At 48.2% G+C, this 25117-nt stretch overlaps 1 long non-coding RNA gene across 1 annotated transcript; it reads left to right on the forward strand.

The window, feature by feature from the left end:
* Positions 1-3084: 3084 nt before the first annotated feature.
* On the forward strand, positions 3085-15324 carry LOC149992157 (uncharacterized). Its single transcript, XR_016508442.1, has 3 exons — positions 3085-3188; positions 5756-5872; positions 15276-15324. It is a non-coding gene; the product is annotated as an uncharacterized LOC149992157 (long non-coding RNA).
* The last annotated feature ends 9793 nt before the right edge of the window (positions 15325-25117 follow it).

The raw sequence follows: 25117 nt of genomic DNA on the forward strand, positions 1-25117 counted from the left end.
TATAGATGCACACAAGCATCACTATGTTCAGCCATGAAAGAAATGATTTAACCTCCTTCAGACTTATTTTTCCCATCCCTACCAGGGGGTTCAATACTATCTCTCCTGCAGGGTAGTAATGCGGACTCCACACTGTAACCTGCGCGACGTGCCTCGCGGAGGGCATGGCCCATGGAGAACCGGCCCTTTTATGACCACTTCTCGTGAGACCCTTAACAGAAATATTATTCCCAGCGTTTCAATGTGAATCCTGCTACAGAACGCTCTCCGTTACAAAGAGGTGCATGTAGCTTAGGAAAAAACACTTTATGATCAATAAAAGTGAGATCCCGCTTTGATTATCGCCCGAGGCAATTATTTCTGAGTCTCGTGACACATCGTAATGAGGCCATAGCACCAGCATCAACCATCGCCGCGCGCCTTGCCGGAGAGGCAGGTGAACGAGACAGTCCTCGTCCTCAGGGCCGCACGGCCTGTGTAAGAAATCTGGCTCCAATTAAATTTAATTACCCAAGCCTCTTAATGCCACACTTTCGTCTGCAGAGAGAAAATATTAAGTTTTATGCTGTTTATTTTGTAATTCAGGGAGGACTGCTAATAAGTAAAGCGAGCCTTTCTCGGCTCCTTATTCTGCTCTGAAGTAGCAAATAACTCCCAATTTTCTTTCTCTCTCTTTATCTCAGCTCCTTCTAATTCTGGGCAAATTGGCAGCTCTATCATGTGTCCATGGAGTTACTCTTCATGTTAGCCCACTTCCATCCCATTTTGATGTTGGTGTGTCTGGGCGGGGGGTCACGTCGCCGCCACCCAGCCCCAGCCCCTGGTGGAGGCTTTGCGTTTGAAGATCAACGTTTCTCTTTAGCGGGGGGAATGCTCTTTCATTGTTGAGGAGGATGCCGCCCGGTCTAATATATCTTTCTGGAATTTATGTTTTAATCATTTGAGCTTCTAGGTTCGATGCCTGCCTCTAGGAGAGTTCCCCCCCTTTTATCTTCCCGCTCTGCTGTGAACATTTAAAAACCAATGTTGGCATTTATATTTAATATTCAAAAGCTGGCTCTTGCTGAATTGTGGTGGTTCTTTGTCGGCCTCATGAGGCCTTTTGAGGAGCAGGTAGTGGCTGAAATGTGGGAGCTTGTCCCTAAGGAACGAAAAGATAAGAGGCCCCAGGCAGAGACTGTGGGGTGACCGGCCTCCCCACACCCAGGAAGCCACTGGGAGCACAGTGGTGTCGGGGGAGGGGCAGTTTCAGCTGCTGAGTCGTCTTCAGGGAGGAGTTGGAGTGAAGACTGTCTCAAGCTGGAGCGCAAATAGGAAAAGAAAATGGAGATGTGGAAGCCTCGTATGTCAGGCAAGCTGAGAAAACTGGATTCCAGGAAAGATAAGCGTGAAAAGGAGGGAGGCTCTGCAGGGGCAGCGAGGAGGCAGCCACTTCCCCTCCGCTCAGGGGCGATGCCTGGGGAGACCTCACCCAGAGCAGCCTTGGGTCTCCGTGGTAACAGTGTCCAGTCAGTGACATTTAAGACATTTCAGTGCACAGATGGCACCAGGAGTACGGGGCCCAGGAGAAGGCGCATGGGGAAAAGACGGGAGCTGACCCCTGGGACAGGACATTCTCCGAGAAGGGGAAGGGGCTGGGACCTCATCTGCATGTTGAAGTCCTCAGGCGGTGGAGGGGACCCACGCTGCAAAGTGAGGGAGCTGCGGATTCCCGGGGGTGGCAGGAGGCAGGAGGAGGGCCTCGGGGAGGGCCCTCTTGTCTGGGGGGAGGTGGTAGAGAAGTTTCAAAGTGAAAAAGAGGAGAGTCTTTGAAGCTCTGCTAAAGAGGGATTCAGAGTGTCTAACTTTCCTCCTGTTGTAAGAAACTGAACAAACTCAGCACCTGAGAAACAGCAAAAGGATGTGATAATTGTGGAGGCCGAAAGGCTGAAAACGGGTCTCCGGGGCCAAAATCAAGGTGTTGGCAGGACTGTGTTCCTCTCGAAGGGCCGGCTGAGGAGCGTATGCCAATTGGATGGTAGATGGAGAAATGGCACGTGGTTAAACCCTCTTTACCGGCTCGTGTCAGACGGCCTGTGGTCTGAACCTGGGAGATGAGATCCCGGCACTCAGACCTCCCCTACCCACAGGAGAGCCACGAACCCGCAAGAGACCGGGGAGGGCGACTGCTGGGGCCTCAGGGATGGGACGGGAACGCGTGGCCCGTGGGGCCGACTCTGGCTGGGAGGAATCTCGAGCCACGGCCACAGAGGCTTTTCATGGTATTGGGGTCAGCAGACGAGACGTGAGGTGACACTGGGAGGTCACAGGGCCGTGCCAGTGAAGGAAAGGATACGCGTTCTAAAATCGAGCATTTGTCAATGTGACGCCAACTTTTAAAATTTTATTATATTATGTCATTGATTGATTGATTGATTGATTTACTTCGAGAGGAAGAGAGAGAGAGAGAAACATGGATTTGTTGTTCCACTCATTGATGCGTCACCGGTTGATTCTTGTACGTGTCGTGACCGGGGATCGAACCCACAACCTTGGTGTATCGGGATGATGCTCTAACCAACTGAGCTACTTGGCCAGCACCCCCTCCATTACCTTTTTTTTTTTTTTTTTAATAATGAGAGCTGTAGACTCTGGGTATGGCAGGAGGCAGGGAGGAGGTAGAGTTGCAGCCTTGGAGAAGAGTCACGGTGGATAAAAGTGGACAGAAGAGCCTGAACTGCAAGGGGGGACAAGAGCGTCTTGGGGACTCTGACAAGGGCATTTGTTCCAATCATATCATATATATAGATATATACCTATATATCTATACTTTTTTTTTTCCTGTAAGATGACACTATTCATCAAGGCGCTCCACTTTTTACCTTGAAATAAGGAACAGGAAATAGGAGTGTATTTTTGCTAGAAGAAGCCATTCCAGAATGGACGCGGTGTGGCACGTCTCTTGTAATGGTCCCTGTTACGTGACACCTACCATACGGCCTTGCCCGTGTGCTCACCACGTCGTGAAGACTTAGTGAGCACAGCAAAATTATTTCTGCTAATTGAGTGTTTCAAGGACCATAAATTGTCATTTTAAAGGGTCCAAACATCTGACGTGGGGAATGAATGAAGCATCTGTCTTTCAAGACATCTGGAGGTCTGGACAGCAGGCAAGGAGGAACAGACGTTCACAGTTGGACACGGAGGAGGTAATCACAGCACTTAAATACTTTTTCAATGTGTTGTTCTCTGGTTTGTTTTCATTCCCTCACCCCTCACTCCCCTCCTTCATAGTCTTACTGGTAGAGATCTTCCCCCTTTGCTCTCGGTTTTAAATGGTTAGGACAGTCAGTGATCCATGTGCTCAGAGGTATGGGGCTTCTTCTTCCAATCCTTGTCAATGTATGACGTTCAGCAATCACCTACCTTTTCTTTTTTAATTGTATTTGTTGATTTCAGAGAGAGAGAGGAAGCGGGAGAGAGAGAGAGAGAGAGAGAGAGAGAGAGAGAGAGAGAGAGAGAGAGAGAGATTTGTTCCATGTATCTAAGCGCTCATTGGTTGACCCTTGTATGTGCCCTGAAGCAGGGATCGAACCCGCAACCTTGGTCTATCAGAATGATACTCTAACCAACTGAGCTACCCAGCCAGGGCTATCACCTAACTTTTTGAACTTCTTCGTTTTCACTGGTAAAGAGAATAATTTCACAGGCTCTTTTCTGCCTCCCTCATCAATTGTTGGGAGAAATGAGAGGCTGTTTTCAAGACCCGTTGCAAAGCTCTGACACTTCACACAGCAGAGAGGCTAAACCCAGCGGGAACAGTGAGGATGATGCAGGACTGAGAGATGGAGGCTGGGTCAGGAGGCATGACGGTCATGGGAAGAGGTGTGGGCTTTGGATGGTACTGAGTGGAAAAGTGCTATTGTCAGATTTAGATTTTAAGTACGTGACTTTCAAGTCTGTGGAGGGTGAGTCCAGGTGGAGAGGCAAAGAGGCCGGGGGAGAGATGATTACAGAAAAGGTCACGAGTGTGACAGCTGGGATGGTGGCAGGTAGTTGGACGGACAGGAGAGCAAAGATCAACTAAGGAGGCAAAAGCAGGAGCCCATGGCGCCTGACCAGCTTGTGGGAGGACAGAGGCAAGCGGTCCGTGGACGGTGAGTTGGGTGTTCGGCATGGGTATTTAGTTACCATGAGATCACAGTTTCTGACAATAACAAAAATGAAGTTCCAAAATCAAGATCAAAAGATAACTAAAAAAAAAAATCTCATCCACTTGGAAACTAAAAGCACTTCTAAATAATTCAGATATCGAAGAGGACTTCATAATCCAACTCAAATATATTGGAAGCTGGACAATAACAAAATGAAATATCAGAGCCTGGGTTACAGTTAAATTTGGTGGAGGGAAATGTCAAGCCTTAAGTACTTATATAAGAAAAGAAGAAAGGCTGAAAATTTATGACCTAAGTAATTCTAAATAAATCAGAAAAATGAAAACAAAATCACTCCCCCCAAAAGAAATTAGTAAAGGTAAAATAAATATTATTTAACGAGAAAGTGAAGAGACACTACAGAAAATATACAAAGTTTGTTGTTTGAAAAGATTAATAATATTGATAAAACTTTGGCAATATCGATCGACAAAATGAAAAACGGAGCTAAGCAACATTTGAAATAAAAAGGCAGCATAACTGCATATATTACAGAGATTAAAATGTAATAAGATACCATCATGAATAACTTTTGCCCCATTTTTTACAACTTTGGTAAAATGAACAAATTCCTAGAAAAATATAACTTATCAAAACTGACTGAAGAAAAATGGAAGAACATAAATTGTCCTGTAACCATTAAGGAAAGGAATCAGGAGTTAAAAGTTTTCCTAAAAAGAAATGGTTAAGTCTAGTCTTTAGAGACAGGTTCTCTCAAACAACTAAAGAATGTATAGTTCTGGTCTCACACATAAAATATTCTTTAAAATAGGAAAAAAGGGAATTTTCTCCCATTCATTTAATGAAGCAAGTATGATACAGATATCAAAACCAGACAAAGACAGAAAAAGGGGGACTGTAGGTCACTTGCCCACATGAGCTAATGAACACAAAATTAGCACCGTGTGGCAGTGAGACCACGTCACGACCCAAAGGGACAGGTCCTGGGAATGTAAGAATAGTTTCACATTAGAAAATCTATCCGTTGCTCTATATCCACTAAGTAAAGCAGAAAACCATGGGATCGTTTCACTAGGTGCAGAATAAACAGGTAAAAAATCAAACATTCTTTTATGGTAAACTTGTAACAAAGTAGTACGAGAAGGGAACTTTCTTAACCTGTTAAAGATTACCTACAAAACCCGCATAACTCCTGCCCTGAAGGGGTTTACAGTCGGGGGAGAAAGGCATAGAATCACTGACCGCTTTAAATGGCACGATCATTTTTAAGTCCTCTTACCAGAAAGGAAAATAAGAGTTTCAACAATTAAATGTCATCATGTTGAATTTTTTTTCCCTGTAATAAAATTGCTCAAACATTGCCTTGTCTCTGACCTAACAGTGCCATCTTCCTGCTCTTGTTGCCCATTTTGTCTGTAATTGTAGCCTACAGGAGAGTTTTAAATTGCTTTGCTGAAAATCAAGCTATACTACGAGTGTGCCACTCACCTAGTCTACATGACATTTTGACTCAGATATTAAAAAAAAAATTCCAGGGACATTTTGACATGATTTTAAAATTGCAATTTTATTTTTTTTATTACTTCATATCATGTTTACAGATAACTCACCACACCCCTGTGTACTTCAAGGACATGGAGGCTCAAGAACGGGGAGCGAAACGGAGTGAGTGAGGGTTAAGAACAGGTGAACGAAAATTCAGGAGTAAGGGGAAGAAGGTAAGATGTCCACTGTGACCTGTCCTCAGCAATAAAACCCCCTGGCAGTTGAACGTTCCTTTGTTTAAGGGTCAGTCATTAAGTATAAATGTCAAACCTCCACTCTGATTCTTGAGTATCACGTCACTCTTGGGTACAATACCCTCAGAAAATTGGGTGCGGCTTAGGGATGGGGGAGGCGGTCTCTTGAATATGTTTACTTGATTAGAAATGCTTCCAGTTTTTTGAATGTCTTTTTAAAAATGCCATGCTTATATGTGGTTGTGGTGGTGTATTTTCAGAAGTATCAGTCCCCAGTTGATGAGGGTAGGAAGAGGTTCCCTCACAGCAGACAGTTTGAGAGACACTGTAATAGACCCCATTAAAACCGAGAACCGCTGTTCACGAAAAGGCACTGGCAAGATGAAAAGACCGGCTGCACAAGGGAAGAAAATGCTTGCAACACAAGCAACAGACAAAGGCCTAGTCTCTAAAATGTATAAAGAACTCATTCAAATCAATTAGGAAATTGGGCAAAAAAAACTGGAAGAGGCACTTCATATAAAAAGAAATCTTAATGTCCAATAAACATATTAAAAGGCCTCCACCTCATTAGTCATCAAGGAAGTGAAAATTAAAACCATAATGACAGCCACACACACAGTCACCAGATTGGCAGAAACTTAAAAGCTCTCCAAGCCTAAGTCTTGGTGGGGATGGTGCGTGTTACAGGAGTTCTCCGTCGTTATTCTGTAGAGAGTAAACTGATTAATTACTTTGGAAAATTCATTTGTAGTATTTACTAAAGGGGAACCCAGTAACTCCTAGGGACCCAAACAAAATCTATTACATAGTTAATAAATGACATACATGAGGATATTTGCAGAATCATGATTTGTAATATAGCCCCCAAATGAAAACAACCTGGATGCCCGCGCACAGTAGAAAGTGCAAACCGACCGCAGCACAGTGGCGCGGAAAACGCGACAGAAGTGGTTCTCAGAGCGTGGGCCGGGGGCCAGCAGTGGCAGCGTCGCCTGGGGCCTTGTCCGGAACGCGGATTCCCAGGCCCCGCTCAGACCTGGTGAATCGGAAGCTCTGCCGGTGACTTAGGGCAGTTTTAACAAGCCCTTCGGACAACCCTGACGCACGTCCCAGACCGAGGACCGTTGTCCACAGAGACGGAAAGGCGTGAGTGATAGCTGTGGGCCGCAGCGGGAAGGAGCTTCACAGACATGCGCTGTTGCGCGGGGGCGTTTCACGTGTCCCCTGAGGAATCGGCAGCACATACGCTCATGGAAATTCACATACGTCTCCGTATTGTAATGGTTCCTGTCCAGCTGGGCCCACCTTGGGGCCAGAGGGTCAGGGTGGGGATTCTAAGGTACACTAAGACCCTCTCCCTTCCTTACCCTCCTCAGTTCATGATTATCTATGGATACAATTTTATATATATTTATATATATATCTCCCTTTTGGAGTTGTGACCCATGTGTTTACATTCTGGAGTGTAGCTTCCGGAATTAAACATCTATTGGAGAAAAATAATTTTAAATGAATCTGATCCTCTGCTCCGTCATCATTAAAGCGCTCAGAGTTGCGGCGTCCACTCTGGTTTTCGCTTCCTGTCCTCAGTTCTTGGAGACTCCTTACTCTGGGTTCCTCCTTCTAGATTCCCGGATAACTTCTCCTCCAGCCCTATCCAGTCTGTTTCTCTTCTTTTTCCCTCCTTGTAACTCTGATCATATATAGACCCATGAATTTCACATGCATTCACACACACGGGCGCACATGCACCCACACCCCTCCTAGGAAGGAGGGGAAGGGGCAGACGTTCCGCAGCAGAGCCAGGATCCTTCAGCTGGCACGGGGAGCGCTGTTTTTCCTCATGTCGTACGCATTGGTGGCGTCCTTAAATACTCCCTGCCGCCCACGCTCCTGCAGCTGGCTGCCACGTCTTGATCACCCCTCATGTGCCCCTCAAGCCCACCTGCTTGCTCCTGCCCAGTTCGCAGGTCCACCGCCTCTCACCTGGGCGGTTCCTGTGCCTCCCACTCCTGAGCCTTCCCTCAGCGAGTCTTCCCCAAGTTCATCTTCTCATAGTACATATTGCCTTTCTACCCAAAAGTCTTCAGTCACCTCCCTTTGTTCTCGGAACCAAGTCCAACACCTCAGAATGAGATGTGGTTTCTTCCAGGACCTGGTCCCAGTCAATTATCCTTATCATCCTATCAGACAACTTCCTGAATATTCTGCCTCCGGGCTTCCTGTTCCCTGTGCCTTCCCCAGGCCTCACCCGTGTGGCGTCTCCTCCCTGGGCCACTGTTACTGTCTGCTCAGCTTGTTACAGTCACACTGGTCCTTCAAGGCTCTGTTCAAAAGACCACTTTCTCCATGAAGTCCCCCCATTCTTCCAGCCAGAAGGGACCTGAGCCTCTCCAGTCCTCCCAGGGTCCTTTCGCTTTGAGTTTAAGTTATTTTTACCTTTGTTTAGTTACTGTCCCTTTACCTTCTCTCCTTGGAGGAAAGCATGGCATTTATTCATCCCGGTCCCCAGAGAACCCAGCACACAGAGAGGACTCAACTAACCATGTTTGTGAAATGGAATAGACAGAGAAGTGTTTCTGTTTACCAGAAGCATGTGCACTCTGGATATTCTCCTCCAACCCTCATCTTACTCAGTTTGCCAGAATAAACACAAGCATTTCAAGGCAACTACCTTCATGTAAAAGTGAGCGGTATGAGGACAAGAAGGGTAAAGCCTGGGCAACAGGATATGACCAACTTCTGCATTTTTACAGTTAGTCCAGATTGTACTTTTCATTCTAATTTATTTGCTCTCTAAGATGGGATAACGTGAGGTTGGGAACCATTGCCCTGCTTCTAAGTGCCTGGAAAATGATCGCTTAAGAATTATGCCAATGTAATTAATTCTCTCTGCGAACCCTTACCATTTTGAGTTTTACTCTGATAGGTCCATGGACTATTATTATAAAAGTATTGAAGCAATTATATGAATATATGTCCCCATGGACTACATAGTATATAATAGGAAAGTCTCATTCCTATTCTTCATCCTCAGTATATCTTAAATTAGAACAATTTGAGACATAACTTGACTCAGAAAATAGATTTTAAGTGTTTAAAGTCCATTAACAAAAACTAAACATGGATTTACCCATCGTGGCACTGGGAAAGCTTCACCTGAAACTGATCAGCAGGTGTGTCTGTCCTGTGTGCCCAGCTGTGTGGATCTTGGGGTGTGTGCTGTATGTGGCGTGAGGCTGTGGTGCCGGACTCCAGAGAACAATCCATAATTCATGACCATCACCGCTTTCACGGCACAGTATTTATGAAGCTTTTCCTTGCGCTTGGGGCTGTCTTGGCTGTTTCAGAGTTTTGGTGAGCAGATTGAGTGATAATTTTAGGCTTCTAAAATCAGTCTGTGTCCCCTCAGTCACATGATGTCATAAGCAGCTGGTGTTGCCTTGGCAACTTTACAGAATAAAAGTGCTGCTTTTGGCAAAAGTTTGGGTCACGTGACCTAGCTCTGTAGCTGGGGAAGACGACACAAAATTATTACTTGCTTCTCCACCAGAAACAAATCCAGATTCACATGAGAGAAAAACAAACCTAGAACTCAAAGTCCCACGTGGATTAATTACCCGCCTTGCCATCATCAGAAAGTGGAGTTCGTTTGACTTTGTAATTCCAGCAGACTGTGCACCCTGTGATACTTTGGATCTGTCTCCTCCTTCCCTCAGTCATCCCTGCGACCCAGGAAGGTGCGTCTTTTCTAAGGAGTTAGTGAGTCTGGGAGGAGAGGAGGGACAAAGCCCATGGAGAGCGATGTGACTGCCCAGCCGTCAACCCGTTGCTCTTTCGAGTGTCACGTGCTGTGTTGAGTTCAATTACTGCCACTAATTTGCTGTGTGATTTAGGGAGAGCTGGCCCCTCTTCTTGTTAGGCCCCCGCTCCCACTGCGCATAGGAACCTATTGCTGAGAAACCGTGTTGTTCAGCGAACGGGTAAACCAGTCCTCATGCAGCACAAATGGCCAACACTCCTCGTTTACACGTCCACTTCACATAGCGATTCAAAATGACAGAATCGTCTGTTTTGTTTTTTTATGATTATAAATCCAACTTTTAAACAATATGTGAAAAACAAAAATATGAAGAGGATAAGAACTTATATAATTCTGTTATCCAGAAGTCACCAGATTTTTAAAGAAATAATTTAACACCTAGCGCCTGGATCTTGATTTCTAATACCATTCCCCAGCTAAAGGCACCAGGGCCCCTTGAAAGTGACTGCCTGTGGGTTTGGGGTGGAGGACGGGCCTGGAGCATCTTCTGGTGCCCCCAATAAGGAGGCATTCAAAAAAGGAAACGATAGGGCATGTCAAAGGGTTGCAGGAACCAACTGAAGAGCGTCCAGGGGCCAACGCTGGAACAATTTGAGCAACAACATAAAGTAGTATTTAGATTATAACCCAAAGTATAAAATAAATATCTAGAAGTCTATACCGATATAAATAAATAAAGGGAGGAGAAGTGTCCCATGCAGAAGAATTCCAAATAAATTATGTGGAAACTCAGCCCCAGAGTTAACACCTCACGTCTGGAGTGTGGCAGCATTTGGTGACTTCCAAAGAATATGGAAACAGAGGAAAAAGTAACTTTACAGTGGAAAAAAGCGACAAACATGACACTCAGCCAGGTGATCAAGGCCGACGTAAGAAGTCATGTTGGTGGTATAGGGTGACTTTTATTTTTATCCAATTCTATTTCTGTATGTAGTAGTATTTAAAAAGCGAGATTAATTTTTGTTTATGAACTAATATTATGAGTTAAATTTATAGATTTTCTAATATAGAAGCCATTCTTGACTTCTTATTTTAATGATACCTTGATATTCATTTTTGAAATATGGCACTAAATCAAATTTTACCCCTTTTTAAAACTAATTTTTAATTTCTAGGAAGCTTTATATGTAAATCTGGCCCATATATAATTTCTGCTATTTGAAATTCATTGAACTTATTTTTCTGGCCAATTCTATGATCAATTTTGTTTCATGAATTTTAGATAAGATGTCTAAATATCAAGTTCTTGTTTTCTTATATACATTAATTAAAAAGTTATATAGTAAGGTCTCACCTAACATTGTCTGTAGGTACTTGGAAATTGTGACTTTAAGCAAAACGATATTTAACAAAACCAAGTGTACCAGAGGCTGATAGAACAAGAATTAAGTTCCAATAGCATACTTCAAAAACATCCCCAAAGTCCTAAATAAAGGCCTACAACACTTCTAATATTGAAATTTGAAATAAATGTGAGATATACATACATGTAGGAAAGATGAATAAAAACAAGTGTGAGATTTATTTTACAATTTGCTGATTCCAGTTCAGGGTCCATGGTGGCGGGAGGCTCTCCTGCAGGGCACCAGTCGGGACCCCACTCTGGACAGGACATGATTTCATGCAGGGCCACGCGCTCAGGTGGGGACAGTTTAGACACACCATTCGCTTATACACACATCTTTGGAACATGAGAGGAACCTGGAATCCCTGGAGAAAACCCACACAGACATGGGAGAACATGTACACTCCACACAGTGTACCAGGAATCTGCTTCTTCCTCATCAACGTTATCACGAAATGATGTCAAATGAAATGACATTATTTAAGGACCTGCTTTATTCATAGTTCTATATCTTTGTTAAATTTTTATCTTCCTGACAGATCATACCTGAGACTTACTTTTTAGTGATTTTTATTTGTATCTATTTCTTCTTTTACTTAATACATTTATATAGGGAAGTGGATGCGAGGCTATTGAACAAAGAAAGATTCATTATGGTTACTTTTCCATTGTAAATTGTGTTCTTTATCAGGGTAAAATAAGCATCTTTTTACAGTTCAATGCTCTTGTATTTTCTTGAACTTTACTTGTGTAAAGTGATATCTTGTCTTTATTTGGTTTGGCTTCATATAGTGGTGCCTGTCCTTTCAGTTTCACTCTTTTCCACTGTATTTTAGGAATCCTTTTATATAAACAGCACATTTAAATCCCCATTTGAGAGTCATTCCCATTTAAAAAATGAGTTTGGCTTAATTTCAATAGTCATAATAATACTATCTGGCCTTAGTTTTTATGCTCTTTGTTTTTAACTTTTCTTTTCTCCTTATTAAGTAGCTTCATTGTTCTTATCTTTTATCAGTTGAAAAAGTATACATATCTATAGAGCTATAATTTTTATTCCTGTTTTTTAAAAAACTTTTAACCTATTTTTGTGTTCTCAGACCTAAGAAATAACATTATTTGATTTCAGAAACAAATTTAAAAACTTTACCTTCTCCTGTTCTAATTCCTTAATCTTTGTTTTTATTACTTGAAAATTTAGATCTTGATTGGTATGATCACTTTTTATATACCATTTCCTCTACGAGGGTAATTTCTGTTATTTGCCTTTGATTTTATGATGATGTATGAAAAATACTCTTGTCTCAGTTTAAGTGATTTAAGGGTTCACTGCCAGTTCATGTATGACACGGCTGTCCCATCTCTTGGCTTTGAATGTTGCGTTTCTCAGTGGGTTGGAAAATACCTTTGCAGTTGTTTGAATACCGAACTTAGGGGGTTCACTCCTTGGGGCGCTCTATTCAAAAATGAGATATGGTCCCTGGCGGCGTAGGTCGGTTAGAGCACCTTCTCCATGCGCCAAGGTTGTGGTTTCCATCCACCGCCAGGGCACATGCAGGGATTAACCAAGGACTGTGTAAAAAAGGGGAAAACAAGCTGAGGTTTTAGAGCGAGAGGGAGGGCGGAGGGAGATGGAGGGAGAGCGGGAGCGGTGGGTGTCAGAATGTACTTTTATTTACTTGTAGCGAGTAAAGCAGACCGGGGGTTCATGCCCAAAGCTCTGTTTTCCCAAAGGGAGGCTTAGCCATTGCTTATGCAGTCTGGTCAATTGCACGTTGATTTCTTCTCTGCAGTTGCTACTTCCCTCAGATGGAGTCGTCAGCTCATCCTGTTTACATCCGGTCTGCAAAATAACCTGCTACTTTGTAACATTTAGCGAGAGAGAACATTTAGAGCGTGCCAGCCCTTGAAATTCTTGTCCTAACGAACAGAGGCGGTACGTCTGATGGTTTCCTATCGTCTTGACATCTCACCAGTACAATTCTTGGGTCACCCCCTTTTACCCTTAAAACTCTCCTTTAAGCCACCATCTTGAGACCTTTAAATGGCAGAGAAGACTGAAGCCAGTTTGACGTCGTTTCTCTTTTAGGTAACCTTCTTCCTCTCTCTGCCATGTAGGATTTTGTCATTTTCTGCATTCCTGTCATTAAAAAAAGGTTTTGAGGTAGTCATGCGCCGCCTAATGACGGAGACCTGTTCTGGGACGTGTCGGCAGACAGTGCTGTGGTCGCGGGAGCGTCACAGAGCGCGTTGCCGTGACCCTGACGGTGCCGCCGGCACCTGCATCGCCGGGCACCGACCACGTGCCGCGCGAGCCCTCGCGTGAGTGTCCGACAGGCAGGTGCCTGCCGGGGCTTCGATGACGCAGCTCTGCCTCACGAGGGTCGTTTCTCGGGCATAAAAACACACCGGCGGCCCCAGGACTCGAGAGCCAGGCTGCCCCCGCCGTTCCAGATCCCGGCTAACGTGACACTGAGCACCGGGGCCGCGGGTTCGCGTCCCGAGCCCGGGTCCTCACGGCAGCAGCGCGCCGGCGCCGGCGAGCGTGTGGGCGCGCGCCACAGACGGGGGCGCTCGTGTGCGCATGCGTTCCTCCTCGTGCGCGCCCTGCCGGCGCCGTCGCTGCGGGCCGCCGGCGACCCGGGCCTGCCTGGTCCCCTCAGGGGCTGGAAGTAGGACCCCCTCTTGTTACTTGCGAGCGGCCCCGCGGTGACAAGCCGGCGTGGCCACCACCGACCGCAGCGGCCCGGTGGGCGTGGAACGCGGAGCCGGTGTGGACGGCCCTCGGGGCTTCGGAACAGGCTGAGGCCGCGCGAACGAGCCACGCGCCGCCAGGGCCTCGGGCGGCCGGGCCGCGTCCCCCGGCGACAGGAGCGCCTCAGCCCCGCTGTCATGTCGGGGCCACCGGCCCACAGGGGCTCCGTCACGGAGGGAGGTGCGTGGCGCCTTTTCTCCCCGCTGGGTGGAAGGGCCCAGGCCGGCGTCAGGAAAAAGGCACAGACTGAGCGAGGGTTTAGTTTCACGGGGGGACGCCCGGGGACGGGGCCGTTAGGACACAGCGAGCGTCCCTCTCGGGGGCCCCGTCGGTGTGCGGCCGGGTCGCGGCTGCCACTCAGAGACGCGGCCGCGCGTCAGTGATGAAGATTCTGACGCCAAGATAAATAAATAATTAATTAATTAAAAAACTTAAAAAGTCAACTCATTTCTCCAAGAAACTACAAAAATAAGCCTCTATCCTGTCACCTGAGCGCGGAGGCCCGGAGCTCGCCCGGCGCCACCTGCGGCTTGTTGCGTCCCGTCCTCCGCGATAAAAGCGCCTTGTTTACGTTCTGGGTCTAAACCCTTTCAAATAGGTTGTCAGATTGTACTTCTGGAATTACCTTTTACTGAAAAGAGGATTGCTTTCTGCGTGTGTGTGTGTATTTTTTCTCTTTACATTTATTGGGGTGACGTTAATAAAATTCTACACGTTTCGGTGCTACGGTATGTGGTTTGTATGTTGCGTCCTGGTGCTTGACATCTGTAGCCGCGCTCGACTTCCCTCCTGCGTTTGAAATACGAAGTCTAACGGCACCACAGGTCTTGGCTGGTGGAAGTTCACGTGCGTTCAAACTGACGTGTTCCAGGTCTGCGTCTGAATTGGTACCACTTACTAAAAATACAGACTGATGGTGCTGTGCTTCAATGTCCCTGTGCTTGTGTGCTGGCTTCCATGAAACATAACTGCTCGTGAGGACCTCTTCAACAGATGTACTCCGGACAGAAGTAAAAAGGTCACCAGAAGGGACGAGACAGTGCCGTGACGGACATAATTCCCTTATGTAATTAACACTTGCTGGGAAATGGAGTTTGACGTTCGGTACACCAGTGTTCGCAGAGGCTGAATGTCACAGGCAGAAGGGCGTGACCACCGGCACCTTCTCATACTTCCCAGATAGTTTTCTGTTTCAGCTCTGAGGACCAGCTCCCAGAACCAAATTGGTTCTTAACTAGAAGTTTTATGTCCCTTCAAAGCTTTCTGGGCCTATTCATTTGCCCAGTAGAAACTGTAACCAGGTTCTTCATATGCATTCACATGGGATGTCCACTCTTGACACGCTAATTCCGATAAGTTAAAGGAGTGACTCAGAGCAGAGGGCCCTGTATAGAGACGAGGAAGTTCTGTCTGGAGGGATCACATTCTCACACGTCTTTTCGTTTTGTCTCCTCAGGGTACAGCTTCAGCGACAGGCCCCGGACACAGAACATCGCGGCTCTGCCTCCCCGGCTTCCGTGCTCTGCTCTCCCCCCAGGTCTGTGTCTCTTAACTGGGGCATTTTGTCGTTCAGTATTCATAACTTTGTCTTATTCACTCATGTCAGCTAAGCATTTTTATTGTCCTGCCATTGCTTTTATTAACAGCGAAGTGGATGAGTTTGTTTGCGCTGAGACAGGAAATGAACCCAAGTTTCCTGGTGGTATGGGTCTCATTCCAACTCATCCACTCTGCTGGGCTTAATGAGACTTAGCACAGGTCTGAGGCTTGCTTTTCTTCCCTTTCGGAGGTAATTTCTGGAGAGTGCACAAATAGAATTCTCTGATTATACAATGAAGATGAAGCTCAAGTTGTGATGCTTATAGTTTATTAACTTTTTAAAAAAAAGAAAATTGTTTTGATGATTGACATAGATGATACACTGCAGCTGTGAACTGCGGTGCATAAAATGTCTTTACTGAGCCACATTTATAAGAGAAATAAATAATTCTAATAATGAAATAACCTGGCTTCTTTTATATTCTTCTAATGTCTAGAGAGCAGCAAATAAACAACCATGTGAACAAAAGGAGCAGAACATTTAATTTCTATTTCAAAATGCAGCAAACCACTAGTATCTGGTCTAGAAGCAACATAAAATGAAATTTAAGAGGCATACTTATTTCTTACATGAATTTTCTCATTTTAAATCTCCTTTTGGTATCCTGTGTGAAATCCTCTGTATGGAGAATTCAAATACTATACTTGAAACAAACTGAAACTTACTGATAAGCAAGAAAGGAATCTTAGAGGTGAATACAACATTGTTTTTTCAACTTTTTTTTTCCTTCACAGAATTTGGAGAAACTAAGAAATCAGAGAGCATCTCCAGGAGCCCATGGCTAATCTATGATGATGCTGTGACTGGAAGCACACTTCCCGATATCAGGTTAGTGCTCCTGCACTGTCCCCTGCTGCAGTCTTATGCATTGTCTTAGGAGTCTGGTGGCTTTCCTCTTTGTAGGTTTGTAGGAATCACTTGACTTCCGCTGCTTAATACCCACACAGCATACTGAAGGGATGGCTGAATGTGCAAAAAAGAAAAAAATCTTGTGGATGAATGTGCAGAAAAAAACAGGGGCCAGTAGTTAGGCTTCTGATTGTCACTTTTCATATAAATATTCATCTATCCATCCATTATCCACCCAGCCACCCACCCATCTATTTTTCTATCCATCATCCATTCATCCTTCCATCCTCCCATCCATCCACCCAGCCACCCATCTAACAGACACTAGTGAGTGCCAGTTATCTGATAGGCTTTGTGGTGCTTAAAGGAGGATGCACTGGGGAACAAAATAGACGTGGCTGGTCCGTTCAAGCAATGTACCAACTGGCAGGGGAGACAGACGTCAGGCAGTGAAACAAATGTGCCTAAGTGAGATTAGAGCTGTGGAGAAAAGAACACTCCGTTTTGGGAGTCTGGGAGGGTGACCCTGAGCCATGCTGTAGGCTGTCATCGGGAGTTTAGTCTTTATTCTGAAAGCAGTGGGAAGATATTAGAAGGCTTAAGTGATAAGGTTTATATTTGGAAAGTCTTGTTCTGGCTGCAGTGTGGGGAATATTGGATGTGAACAAGAGGGGATATAGGAAACCAGGTAGGATGTTGCAGGCACGTGATGAGCAAATGACGGAAGGTGGAAGGGGCTGTGTTGTTAGAGGTGGAGAGGGTCAGCATCTGTCTGGAAGGAGAAATGGACAGAGCTTGGAGATGAGTCGCCAGGAGGGTGTCTAGGTGGGGATGTCAGCAACGCTCCGGTTACTGGCTGACGCCTGTGCAGACAGTGGACCTCCACTCGCTAACACAGGGAAGTCTGCCACCTTCTCCGTTCCTTAGTGTCTTTCTTCGTAAAGTAGTGCTAATAAAGTACCAACCTTACAATTCTCGCGCAAAGTCAGACTTATCAAAGGCACTTGTACGTGTGCAGCTGTGTGCGGGGGTTTGGTGAGCAGAGAGAGTGTGTTCGCTCTCATTCTTACGAGGGATTTTGGAAGAGAACCAAGTGTGAAGGGTGGATAACACGTTCAGTTTGGGACACCATACAGATGATCTTTGAGGTAAGCACGTGGACATTGAAAGTGTACAGTTGGATGGGGCTCTTGGCTCCTCCGAGTGCTGCTGTGACGTTTGGGGTGGTACTGAAGCCTTGTGCATCGATGAGCCTGCTCAGGCAAGGGATGCGGGTCATAAATCAGAGCCTAGAGTTGAGTCTTTGAGGAAAAATAAAATGAGTAGGGGAAGGCCTGCAAAAAGGTAGGGAGGGCGCAGCAAGAGGCCTGGCACAGCTGTGGGTGACGGTGGGACATCCCAGGAGTCAAGGCAAAGGGGTGAGCGTCTCAGATGGGGAGGTCCCTGGCGTGCAGCTGGCTTCCGTGTTAGATGGGCACCCAGTGATACCCGTGGGCCTGTTGGCTCAGTGTTGGAGCGAGGGGCTCGGGAACGAAGGGAAGGTGGAATGCTGTGAAGGAGGGGAGAGACGCCTCATTCTGCCCCTCCCCGAGGGACAGAAGAATGCACGGTCCCTGGATCAGCTTCTCCAGTTATTTTTAGCCAAATGGCGTGCTCTTGTGTCTTGCAAGTGACATTGTCTTATAGCCGAAGAATTCGGATGAGCAGTCGTCTTCTCCTGGCCTGAGAGTATCGGAGGTTTATAATAATAGTAACCAAAAAGGGACAGCTGGTTCTGGACCCGCGTGGGTCTGCTGGAACCCCACTACTTCGTGACCAGCAAGGGGGTCCGAGGAGACTTGTCATGTCTTGTTATTTTACTTCACATAATTCACCTGACAAGCCATTGCTAACGTGGGTTGTGGGGGCCCCAAAGGTAAAAGGCACGTTTTCCTTACGGGGGCCCGGCACACACACTTCTGCTTAAGTAACATTTCCCTGGACGTGGTGTTCTTAGAACTGAGGAACCCCGGGGCTGAGGTTCTGTTGCAGCCAGTGTGCTTTGTGTGTATTACCTGACTCTCACTGAGGCCCCATGTGGCCCCATCTTTGTAGAGTCTCAGTCAAAAATTAAAAGGCCCTCTGAATAATAGAATTGAAAACATTGCCAGTTTTTACTTAGTTTCTTGAAAAGTCTCCAAGGGGAAGATAGAAGGCGGGGGTGGGGGCACATTCTTAATGCATAGCAACACTTCTTAAAAATCCTCTCTTCATGTTCCCTCCCTGAGGATCCCCACATGGACTGCAGCTGTTCCCGTAAAGCAGCGCTCGGCCCAGAATCCTCCTGGATGGCCTGCCTCTTCCCTTGCTCGCCTCCCCTTTATTTTTCTGAACAGCAAGTGCCCTGCTCAGTGCAGATATGCCTTCTACTCACGACTCTCCAGCTGCCGTCTGCCCCTTATCTCCGCTTCCACTTGAACTGCTTTTCTCTCAACAATCAACACTTCTTACCCTAATTTCTGAGGAGTGAAAGATTTATCTTTGGTTATCTCTACAAAGATACGTAGAGTGGGTCGCTGCGTGTGGAACTATTATTTCAAAGACCAGGACTCCTGTGCTGCCCCCAGTAGGCTTGGGATTAGGTGCGGTGGCCTTGATGTGTAGGAGAGGTGCTTGGGGTGAGGAGGGAGTGACAGCACAGGTTCTGTTCCTGCGCTGCTGGTGGCCGTCGCAGTCCAGCGTGGGCCGGCGGCAGAGCGGCGGACTGCGGCTCCTGGGCCATGATGGCCTATTTACAGGGTTGCTGGAGGGATTACAGGGAAACAGGACGAGTCTCATGACTGGGCCTAACCGGTACCAGCAGCTTGGAATTCTGCCTGAAATGCCGTGACCTCTGAGCCCCCGTGAGCGTGGCTTTTGTCTTGGTGCATTTGCCAGTGTCTGCAAGTGCAGGTGGCCGGGCCCATGGAACCCTTTCTGCCCCTGCTGGAAGTCTCTGGAGATGCTTCTGGACAGGAGCCCATTACAAAAGCACGTTTCCTCTTTCCCCTGACTCATTAGGGGTCTAGTCCCCCAGTGTGCCTCTTCTGTCCAGGAAAGAAAGGCCTGGTCCAAGATCATACCAGGTCATTATCTGACCAAACATACGTTACAGGCACTGTCCTAAACTAAATGCTTTCCCAATGTTAATTTGTTTTGTTCACGTTAACAAGGTTATAGCTGAGCACTATTACTCCCCACGTTTTACTGATGGGAGAAAGGTGGGGCACAGAGCAGCTGAGTGGTCAGTCTGAGGTCACTCAGCTAGTAAATGGCAGCACCAGCACTTGAACCTGGCACTGTCTCTCCAGTGCTGTTCACCCCTCCCTTCCATGGTCTCTCAGGGGAAAAGCTTCCTTGGCCATCACGAAGTGTGAACGGGAGGAAGAGGAAGCTTATAAAATGAGCATGATAATAAGCCTTGTCTCCTGGGGATGAAGTAGGGATCCCGTGCTCTCAGCGGCGGAAAGCACTTGGCGTACTTCTCTGCCTCTTGTGCAACAGCTGTTGTTATTACAGATTTTACAAACTGAGGCTCAGAGGCATTCGTTGACTTGCCCAAGGTCACCGGACTTGTTGTCTAGTAGAGACTTACACCATTGCTTCTCACAGTGTTTAAATAAAGTCGTTCAGCCAAGTGCCACAGACTCTCTGAGCCTGTTCCTCGAGTTGTAAGGACAAATTGCAGTGGGCCCCCGGGGCCTGTGATTATTGTGGTCACTAACTGTAAACACACCGTGGGGTTTCGTCCCTGCAAACAGCCAGCAGTGTGCGGGCGCACATGGATTCTTCTTAAGTTGTAAAGGACTTTCTGGGACTTCATGCCACTGGAATGTCAGAGGAGTTAATGGCAGATGTGCTGTGGAAACGTTCTGTATTTTTAGACAACCTTTAATTAAAACACTTTGTATGTCTCGGGGACCAAATCATATGTTGCCACTTGAAGGCTGTCAGAAGGGGAAAAAGTGTACAAAGCTTCTAGAAGCAGCTTTGCTTATTTTTATCTGAGATGCAGTTAGGGAGCGTTTGCAAGGACAGAGCTCTCCCTTGCTGCACAGTTGCATGAATTTAATGCACAGAATTGTTTAACACATTCTGTTAAATTTGCTACGGTCGATGCAGCTGTGGGGTCAGCCTGGGAGCAGTGAACTTAGCCTTGGCCCCCCAAAGGGCTCATGACCTGTACGGCTTTCCTAATAAGTTGGCACAGTTGCTTATTGGCTTGAGCGCCCAAACATAAGGTGACTTGCAAGATGGCGTTCTGTCTGAGGGACTGGGTGTTTTGACTTAAGTGTCTGGACGGAACTGTGCTGGAACGTGCAAACGGTGCTTTTATTGCCACGAAGTGTGCACCACCACCTCCTCTGCCCTCCCCCCGTTCCTGAGCCCCCTCCCAGTCTCCGGTGGTTCTGATACACAGATTTGTGGATGCTCTTTCCTTCAGCAGGTGGAGTCCCATTCCCCTCCGCTGAGTGTGGGCTGGACTTAGTGACTCACTTGGGCAGCAGATGAAGTGGAAATGATGGTGTCTATTTCAGAGATTAGGTCATCAGTGGCAATAGGACTTCCTCGCGCTCAGTCTTTGGATCACTCCCGTCCTGGGGGCGAGGAACCCTGTGGAGGCCCCCTCGTGTGGAGCTGAGGCCTTCTGCTCAGGGCACTGGGTGAGCCCAGGCACCGGTCAGGTGACAGAAATCCCTGTTGGCTCTGCCACTTCTGAATTCTGACTAGCAGAACCTGCTAGACAAGAAATGTGTGCTGCTTTCTGTCACTCGGTTTGGGGGTATTTTTATGCAGCAATGGATGGCCCACCTGCATCCCTACTTTCCAGACCCTCTTTTGCTGTGACCTGGTCTCTCACGCCTGCCCCTGCTGCTCCTTCATCCCTCCGTGAACTCTCATCACCACCCGGCCTCACCCCCACTTCAGAAGATAACGCTGGGGAGTGTGAGGGTCTTCATTTCTGACTTTGGTCATCATTTGTTTGTGAGTTTGAAATTTGTTTTTAGGGATTTTCACAATGTATCTGGCAGCATCCCGCCCCCTGCCTCGCTCTTCCCGTTGGCAGGGTGAGAAGGGTGTGCCCTGCAGGTCACAAAAGCTTACAGAATTTGAGTCCTTTGCTCTTGGCCACATTTTTCTGGTGCCCTGCTTTTATGGACAGCTGGTCCCTGCGGTAATAATACCAGGTGGCCCTTCTCCATCCTCTACAAAATGAGTAGCTTCCCTGAGGTTCGCAGGAGCGTCCTGCTGATTCTTAGCCAGAGTCCTCACCTTCCCTGGTGCTTAAGATGCAACGAGGAAAAGATGACCTGGGGGAACCACGGTGGTGACAACTCCCCATCGGTGCCCCCACCACTGCAGGGGGACGTGCGCTAGGTAAGCCCAGGGCCTGCAGGTAGCCTCAGTCCACAGCAGCGCTGCGTTCGCTGGGAAGTGTTTTGTTCTCAAGGCGAGATATGATCATGCTTATGAGTGAAGATCAACTATTTGAAAAGAGCACACACACAAAACTGGGAATGCTCTGACAAGATACGGTAATACTCAGATCAAGTGGCCAAAGGCCTCAGGCTGTTCTAATATTTACCTGAGGGACATTGGCAACTGAACAGAATCGTGCAAATTAAATTCCGAGCCGATTTCTTCCTAGAACTGAATGATGGGATAACATGCCTGTGTCTTCGGTGTGGGTTTGGAGCCGTCATTCCTGGCATTTAATACAAGCAGGTGGACTTAAAAAAAAATGGACAGGCTGATTTGCAGGGAAGGAGGGGCCTCAGAGGTAGGAGTTTGAAATACAGAAGTAAAGAAATAACTCGAGAGAAATGCAGTGAAAGGATCCAAAAGGGTTTTGTTTTTTTTTTTGATTTATGAATTTAGTTTATTGAATTTGGCTTCAAAAGTTAATTTCTCACTTTCAATTTCATTCTCAAGGTAGAGCAGAATTCATTTCATTTGTTAAATCAGGGAGCGCGCTGTGCAGTGGCGATGCTGCCCAGCTCCCCCCATGGAGGCAGACGGCCAGGTGAAGAGGCTCCAGGTTCCTCGGGTGGGAAGGGAGCTGAGGGGCCCCCGGCCACAGCCGGCAGTGCCGCCTTCATTGCTGGCGGGGCAGCTCGAAGAGGGGGGCTGTGGAAACTGCGAGCTCCTGGGGCATTCCTGGACACATGAGCCTGAAGGTTGGGGGCAGGCGGGGACCCTGCTCCTCATGCAGGGTGAGAGGTCGGGAAGCCCGGGTTACATGGGAAGGACGGACGCCCGGTTCTGCCCCCTGGAGGGAGCGAGGGGTATGTCAGGCGGGACCTGGGACCTCGGTGCTGGTGCAGCCGGGGGCCGGTGCGGCCACGATGTCGGGCAGTGCGGATTGGCAGCGGCCCACCAGCTAAGGGACGGGGCCCAGGAAAGGTCCCCAAACTGCGGGGCCCTGCAGCTGGGGCCTGGTGGATGAGGGGCACGTGAGCGCGTGTGTGGGAGAAGAGCAGCCATCCTATGAAGGACATGGTTTCTAGGTTCAGGAGTGGGGCGAGGGCTCGCTGCTTTTTCCTCTACACCAGTAGGTCCCCAGAGAACGTGCACTCAAGGGGCGGGGGCAGGGACTAGGAACCCCAGGGAAGCTGGCTTTGTCGTTGCGTCAGGAAGGGGTGAGACTCCTGTCACTGGATCTGGACGTGTGCCTGGGAAGTGGCGGTCTCCGAGGGAGTGAGCGGGAGGGAGCAGCCCTGGCCCGTCCTGAGCGCCGTGCCGCTCGGGGGCCCGGGCACAGCAGCCACGGGCTCTTTATGAAGAAGGCATGTCCCGAAGCCGGTTTCCGTGCCCGTATTTCACGTAAAGCCGCGAGGACTGACTGAAGTAAGGCCTCGGAATCGCTCAGCTTTGCATTGAAGACCTAGAGCCGCCAGCTCCTAACTGAGCTGTGTGTTGGCTGAGGAGGAAGAAGCTCGTGAGAGGTGCATCTGCCGGGGGGACGCGGGGCCGTCTCATCAGGACGGCCTGTGGGAGGCAGCGCGTGTGCAGGGGCGTGGAGCCGGGCACCGCGGGGCAGGTGGGACGGGTGGCGGGAGTGGCAGAAGGATGGGAGCACGGGGACGTGGTGGGAGGTTGCTGGGGATGTTGAGACCCAGGCAGGGAGGCTGGGTGTGGTTTTCGAGGCATCTGGAAACTATAAGTGCTTTTGGACAGAGAGGGGAGCGGCGGCCCGGAGCAGTAACCGGGGCCAGGAGGCGGAGGGGCGGTGGTGGTGGGAACTGGGAGAGGGAAGCCAACGGGAGGAGGTGACACTGAGTGAGGGGCTTGCAGTTTCGGGGACAAGCAAACCAAAGAGGACCCAAGTTCCTAGCCGGGGTGACTGGGCACTGCATGTGTGTCATCATTAGAAACAGAAAATGGGAGTGAAAGCAGGCGTCGGCGCAGGAGAGGGTTTAGCTCTGGGGGCACTGCCAGGGCGTCGGGGTGGGGGTGTTCAGGCTGTGGGAAAGTTGGGGCCGGGGAGAGGCAGGCCTGGGGTGTGACTGCAGGAGCCATTTGCAACAACAGTGGAAGACAGAGCCTGGGGATGGGTCGGCCTCGCGGAGGTGGCGGCACAAGAGCAAGGCCGTCAGCAACCAGGGTGGGCGCTGCGCCAGGCCCGGCGCGTGTCCCATCTCTGAAACGTCTCTGAGAGTGATGCTGTCACTGACCTTTTGTGGAGGAGCCGGCAGGTCCCGTGCCGGTCAGCGGCGCTGAGGGGCCGGAGCAGGCCTGTGGGACCCTGACCACGCTCGCTTTCCGCCTCCCAGCAGCGTTCTGTAAACGAAAGACGGTTTCAAGACCAAGGAGTTGGGTTACTTCTGTACGTGTCCCAGCTCCTCAGCGGGGCTGTGAACTCAAAGAGTGGCTCTTTTTCGTCCTGTAAACGTGAACCATTTGCAAACCCCTTTATCCAGTCAGTGAGCCCTGAGACGCTATCATGCGTCAGGCAGCATGCTAGCTGCCGGGGCGCACGGCTTTCTGTCGGATTGGGTTGCTGTGACAAGGGAGGCCTGGGTGTCCTGAAGGGCCACCCTTCCTGTCGCCTCCGTGGGGTTATGAGTTGCCATTGGGTGAAGGAGAGAGAAGCCTTGTGGGGTCAGAGGAAGCCCTGAGGAGCCGGATCGTGCTAGAAAGGGGGTGCTGGCTGTCCAATGGCTATGAGAAGGAGAAGCAGGACCAAAAGGGCCGAGGAGCCTTCTGCAGAGGAGCCCTCAGGCCACACTTGGAGGCACCGGCTCCTCGGTCTCTGGATGCCAGCTCAGTTTTTTCTTCTGTCCTGCAGTCTCCTCACCTGTGACTGTTTCCACGTGGTCCTTTGCATGCTGGGAACCGGGTTGGGGGTCTGTGAAGTAAGCACCATCAAGGCTGTGGTCCACGATCCCTTGCAATGGTTTATTGGTTCTGAAAGCATCAGTGAGTGATGTTCCCTGAGATGCCCACTCTGTTAATATATCCTTAGCTTACACCCTGATAAATTCCTGTTTCATGACAGAAACATACCAGGAGTGCCTCTGCAGAGACAGCAGCAAAAGAGCACCTCTCTGGGACGCCTTCCTTGTTATGCAGTGACTTACGCCATTGGTAATGGAAAGAACCAGACCTCTCCATCACTCACAGTCTGTCACAGTTTTAAATTCTGAAATTGACATCACAGGATTGAAATTTGCTAGGACGCCTGCGTCAGACATGTTGTAGGTATGTGACAACTTAGCAGCACTTTAAAACTGTGACCCGGAATGTCACCTGTTGTGTTTGTGTGAGCCAGCATGCTTGCTTTCGGGAAAACAGGCATGTTGAGCTGAGAGGCGCATGTTTCGCTGTTT

The sequence above is a fragment of the Furipterus horrens genome, unplaced genomic scaffold (assembly GCF_987537825.1).
Source record: "Furipterus horrens unplaced genomic scaffold, mFurHor1.1.pri manual_scaffold_16, whole genome shotgun sequence".
NCBI lineage: Eukaryota > Metazoa > Chordata > Mammalia > Chiroptera > Furipteridae > Furipterus > Furipterus horrens.